Below are 6,469 nucleotides of genomic sequence, written 5' to 3'. Positions count from 1 at the left end.
GTAGATTTTCTTTATTTGGGGGAAAGAAATGATTGCCGATATTTGCCATTAATAATGTTCCTTCATCGGCAAGCCATTGCTTGTAGCACCGTGTTAACAAAAATACTCAACACTTCAATGAGGCGCTATTACGTTTTTGCTAAAATGTGGTTTAAAGTTACATTTGCCTCGTGGATTCTCGTGGGGAGGAAGGTAGACCGGAGTCAGGAGCTCCATTTGTTTCCTGGAGGTTGTGATCAGGACATGGTGGGCCGGTGGGGGGGGGGTATATATTTGTAGGCTCATGGCTAGCAACACATTGGGGTAGATTGAGCTCCAGTAAGACTTTAAAGGGGCAGGGAATGGGGGGGGACAGTAAATGGGGGGGACAGAGAGTAGGAGGAAACCTAGCGAGACAGAGGACATGGCCAAGCGTGGCCCTAAGATTGGAGAGACCAACCAGGAGCCCAGAGGAAGACAAGTTCCCAGCAATGACCATGGGGGACCTGGCTCCTCCATACTTTGGGCCTTGAAGCTGTGTCCAAGCTCGGCTCGTCCCCCGGCACATTTGGTTTGGTCCATAAATTAGCTTAAAGCTCAGTATCTTATTCTAGCTGTGACTTTACATAACCAGACCAGCCATTTTTGTAGAATGTTTCCATTTCCTTCAAATCTTCTGGGAATAATTGTGTAAAAAATAATAAAAAGAATTCTCATTGAGAGCCAAATTCACATGTCCAGCCTCAAATCACCTGCTGGTGTCGATGTGATTCCGGTAACTCTGTTTGCCCACTAAGTTTGCTGTTTGCATATTTTGAATTATCCGCTCGATATTTTGTTACAAGATTTCCCACGAATCTTTCATTTCATTCTTTCCATAAAAAAAACTTTCAAGAAGCTTTTTAGTTTCTATGGCAACAACCTATCAGTGTCTGCTTTTGTGTCACATGACAATTAAGCGTTCCTGGAAAAAAAATGTGAACGTTTTCTAGGAGGGTTTTGAGGTAAGAACAGCAGCTTTAATTTGCTGGTATGACTTTATAAAAATATAATTTTTCATATAAATATTATTTCTTTAGATTTTTGGGGGGACCCTGAATAAGGGGTTTTAAAAGAATTATTTGTCTTTTTGTAAGTAAAAATCGCAGGGGTTTAGGAAATGAAAATTGTGAGTGATATTAAGGCCTTATTAGCTACATGGAGATTAATGGCAAACGGTAAAGCGATAGTCAAGGTCAAAATATCAACACGAAAAAACAATAGGCAGGTACGTGATGGAGGTAAGAGCGAGTAGAGAAAGAAGAATAAAGACCATCGGCTGACCCTGGGGAGGAAATAATACTGAGCCACGACCGCTGGAGAAGACGGTCAATGAGTGTCACTGCGTAACCCGGTCCATAGGGCGTTCCTTGCCCCTGGGACAGAGGTGGTAGGGGCATCCTTTGTGTCGTCTCCTGCTTAGAATGCCGATGGCTCTGCAGATAGACGCGTAGCATTCGGCTCGACCCCTCATGGCGACGCACTGGCTGTGACTTATCTGCCCCAATTTATCAGCCGGCGCAGCCGCGAGGCACCTGCTGACACCGCTCTCCGTGGCCGAGGGGAGACTCTGTTTCCAAAAACATCCAGCTACAATTCTAAAATGTAGCGAATTACATTACATTTGACATTTTATATACTTTCAAAAATATCTTTTTTTTACCTATATTGACCAATTTATCGATTTCCAAGCCAAGAATCCGACCGCCCCTTGTGAAGTGGGGTCCAGGTGGTCTCCTGTTTTAGATTCACAATAATTCATGAAAATGCATTCGCTATAAAGCCTAATTTAGTGCATCAGAAAGCCCGGGGATTGTAGGAGTTGTAGTCGTATCTGAGGACCCCGATGGTTTGCCCTGAAGTCTGAGAGATTTTTCCCTAATCTTTGGGTCTCTTTAGAAATGGGCCGATTCTCAGGGTTTTTACCCCAGTTTCAGGGTCTTGGGGTGAATGCCTCTGATTTAATGATATCTGAGCGTTCTCCCTGCTTTATCACAGCTGGGATCGCTGCTTGAATACAGGTGACTTCATTCAGAATATCTTTACCGCCTGACAAGTCTTGGTTTCCATAAGGACAATTTTACTGCTGAGTCACCAAAAGAAAATGTTTTTTGATATTTTTGAGGACTCTCAGTGTCCAAGAAGTTATTTCCATTCCTCCCGACTGTCCCGCTTTGCACCAGACAATCCCGATCTTGCCACTCTATCCCACGGTCCTGATTTCCGCGCATTCGCTGACAGTCTACCCTCAAAGCCCTGTCCCCCGGCGTCCCAATTAGAAGTTGGGAGGTATGCGTTATTGTGATTCAGATATTAGAGAGCCACTTAGAAGACCAAGCCCTTAGGAAGAGTCGGCGGCTGCTCCACGACTTACAAGGCATCAGGAATTCTGACGTTCTCTGCTTTCATGAAGCGAAGACGATCGGCAGCCTGGGCAGACGATCCAAAGGCTGAATACCTGACAGGGGGGCCGAGCGTCAAAGCCGGCGATAACCCAACGAGCAGCCGGCAGGTAATCCATCAGATATTGGGAGAAAGCCAGCGATCCTGAAATCATTACATATGTCCACGGGGGCCGGGGGATGTCTCTCTCGTCATAGACGGCAGTTATCAGCGCTAAACTCTTATAAAACTGCGGGAAGATAAGGCGCCAAAGAGAGGGGCATTTAGTAGAAGAATAATGGGGTTTATTTACCCTGTTTAATTTATAAAGCCGTTTCCTGCTGTTTCTATACACATTATCGGGGCTTTTAGGGCTGTAGAACCCTGCGATCCCCTCATACCCAGCAAACATTCCGACCTCCTAGAAAAGAGGGGCATCGGGGGAGGGGAATTAGGGCAGGAAAAAGGGGCATTGAGAGGTGATTTAGGGACCAACGAGGGACTGTCCAAGCCCCATCATATTCCGAGTGGCAAAATTGGAATCGTCCCGCGGGAAAGGGAGGCATGAAGTGCTCATGATGGCTGGAGTGTCCCCTTAAGGCTTTGCTTGCGCTGCTGTAGCGCAGTACAAATTTACAAAAGAAAACCGTAAACGTGTCCACCGGCGGTCATCCTCTGTGATTTAGAATGACTGGAGATGAAGGCCAAGCGATCGAGGCGGCCATTACCCGGGGCAGCCGTTACGGCTCGGTTCCTGCGTTCACTGGGACTGCACCTTTACACAAAGACAGTTCAAACATAACCAACCGACAGGGAGGAACAAGAAAAGCCGTAAACAGCTGGAAGCAACTTCTCGGCTCGCCAAACCGGTCCGGAGGTGCACGGCAATCTCTGAAATTATACAGCAGGCCGCTGCCTGTAAAAGTCAAATCAATTCGTTCTGTCTCTGAAAGGAGTAGGAGCCATGCGTCCACAACATTTTACGATGAAAATGAGTCATGTAGAAAAAGAATCCTAAAGGAGAGCTCCCACCGTACCTTTTACATCTTTAGTTATTGTCCTTTGGATGTAAGGAATGCATACCTCCCGATCTCCATCCCTCGGCCAATCGGTGCACTGGGGGGCTTGGGATGTAGAGTGTCTGCGCATGCGCAGCATGTCCGGGACGGCGGAGAATGAAATGGGGGTCCTCGAAATGCGGGAAGGAGGCAGAGCTCGGAGGGGCAGCGGGATAAAGCGGCAAAAAAAGTTCCCACGACCTGGAAGCCTCTTGGAGATCCAAATATGGCGGCCATCACAACGATATTTATTACGCAAACTTCCTTACGCAGGCCAGATATTGTCACAAAAAAGAAAAATGAGTGACAGCACCGGCCAAACTGTGTCCAAACATGACATCATATGACATCATGTCTCCATAACCATGGTCAATGTGTCTAGAGCCACATGGTCCATTGGGGAACGATATAGAGAAAATGCCCGCCCAACAATATTAATACATGGAAGATATGAGAGAATTTTTAAAATGGAATAAAAAACAAACAAACAACATATTATATGTTTTATTAATATTTAGATTTCTGTTGATTTCTTGGCTTTTCCGCTGATAAAGTTCTGTGCGATCAGATAGTTTTGGGAGTTGGGGCGGCCCCCCGACTGTGAACCTCCAGGAGCGATGGGTGGATAAAGTAATTTTAATTGAGGGAAACCCACACAACTTGTATAGGAAGCTGAAGGGGATCTCTCACCATTTTTTGTTTTATTTCTCATATCAGATTGAAAATGAATTTTCAAAAATATTCTGCTGGTTTTTTTTTACCCCAGTTGTAGTTTTTTGCACCGTAATATAATGTTTTCAAGCAGCTGCATATCAGCCGTTTGTATGATTCTCGCTCCCTTATCTGACCCCCAATCTACTAAACCCCCCCGACTCCTTATCATACTGCCTGTGGGGGAGAATAGAATGTCTCAGTCTTAATCACCCAGATGGACTCTCTGACTAATGAAAGTCTATGGAGGAACGGACTTCATTAGCATTACCATAAAGCATCAGCTCAGTGTGGTGTTTGAGCCGGGAAAATCACCCAAAATATCACACGACTGACAGCAACGGCGGCCCCAGGTCTGCAGATAAAGGGAGTTTATTGGGGCAAATTGAAATAAAAATAGGTTTGTGTCACCAACTTACCTTACTGTATACAGCGCTGGGGGGTTATATTACTGTATACAGCGCTGGGGGTTATATTACTGTATACAGCGCGGGGGGGTTATTACTGTATACAGTGCTGGGGGTTATATTACTGTATACAGTGCTGGGGGTTTTATTACTGTATACAGTGCTGGGGGTTATATTACTGTATACAGTGCTGGGGGGTATATTACTGTATACAGCGCTGGGGGTATATTACTGTATACAGGACTGGGGGTTATATTACTGTATACAGCACTGGGGGGTTATATTACTGTATACAGCGCTGGGGGTTATATTACTGTATACAGCGCTGGGGGTTATATTACTGTATACAGTGCTGGGGGGTTATATTACTGTATACAGCGCTGGGGGGGTTATATTACTGTATACAGCGCTGGGGGTTATATTACTGTATACAGCGCTGGGGGTTATATTACTGTATACAGCGCTGGGGGTTATATTACTGTATACAGCGCTGGGGGGTTATATTACTGTATACAGCACTGGGGGTTATATTACTGTATACAGCGCTAGGGGTTATTACTGTATACAGCGCTGGGGGTTATTACTGTATACAGCTCTGGGGGGTTATATTACTGTATACAGCGCTGGGGGTTTTATTACTGTATACAGTGCTGGGGGTTATATTACTGTATACAGCGCTGGGGGTTTTATTACTGTATACAGTGCTGGGGGTTATGCTCTGGGAGAAAATGATTTGTTTCCATTAGTGCTTCGCTGATACTTTGTGGCCGCGGTTGGTTTGCCGGATTCTACGATGCGGGGAGACAGAATCGCTCATTAGTAAGATGGCCGCCGTGTGCCAGGATTAGAGACGCGTCCCTCAGCACATTATTTTCTTGACATATTCCTTCCTTTGAAATGTAAAAACACCAAATACGATGCGGTCTCCGCCAGTTTGTTCCGTTCTCATGAATCCCGCGGAGATTTGCTTCACTATCTTCCCTAGGAAAATGCTTCAAGCGTCACTGAATAAGCATTCATTTATTGCAGTGACACGTTTCAGTCTCATAACCCACAGATGTGATGTATTTCATCACTGAGAGGGTGGTGGATAAGTGGAACAGCCTCCCAGCAGAACGAGACCAACTGAATAAATGAGTGTAATTATGGTAAAAAGATGTAATTGTGACAATTCTGCTTTAACCAAGTTAACTTTGGGGTATTAGCGAGGGATTTAAACGTATGGATTATAGAGTAATGGGGTATCAGCGAGGGATTTAAACGTAGGGTTTATGGAGTAATGGGGGTGTCCGTGTGGCATTCTGTTGCCATGGGGATAACTTGTAAAACGTGTCTTCCACCCGCGGATACAATGATGCGTTTTATATATTGACAGCGTGCAGCGGCTCGTCTTACAGGGGAACAAATGTTCATTAATTCCTTTACAGCTATAAAGCTCTGTGTGGCCTCCGACGACCTCACAACTAAATATAGTGCCAGTCCTTCTCTATATATTTTATATACATATCATATACTCTTTATACACAGTGCGCCAGCAAAACTTTTATAGTTACGTTTCCAGCTGTGGCGTCTCGATACATAGTATTTAGTTACACAGGGTATGCTCTGTTCACTATATGTGTCTCAGGTTCTCTCCAATGTATTATGAAAGCATTCATTCCATTGGGCCAGAGACTTACTTATTTGGATGCCTGATCATTACACCAACAGGGACTTTGATGACATCACATTCTAAATACAGAGACTTTAATATGAAGTCGGTCCCCCTTTGCAGATATAACGGCTTCCGCTCTTCTGGGAAGGATTTCCACGAGATTTTGGGGAGTTTCTGTGGGATTTTTGCCGTTCATCCAGTAGAGCGTCTGTGAGGTCAGGCGCTGATGTTGGATGAGA

Source organism: Sceloporus occidentalis, unplaced genomic scaffold (assembly GCF_023333645.1).
Source record: "Sceloporus occidentalis isolate IW3139 unplaced genomic scaffold, rSceOcc1.0.p SCAF_224, whole genome shotgun sequence".
NCBI classification, from domain to species: Eukaryota; Metazoa; Chordata; class Lepidosauria; order Squamata; family Phrynosomatidae; genus Sceloporus; species Sceloporus occidentalis.
The sequence above is the reverse complement of the archived record's forward strand: the minus strand, read 5'-3'. Positions refer to the sequence as shown.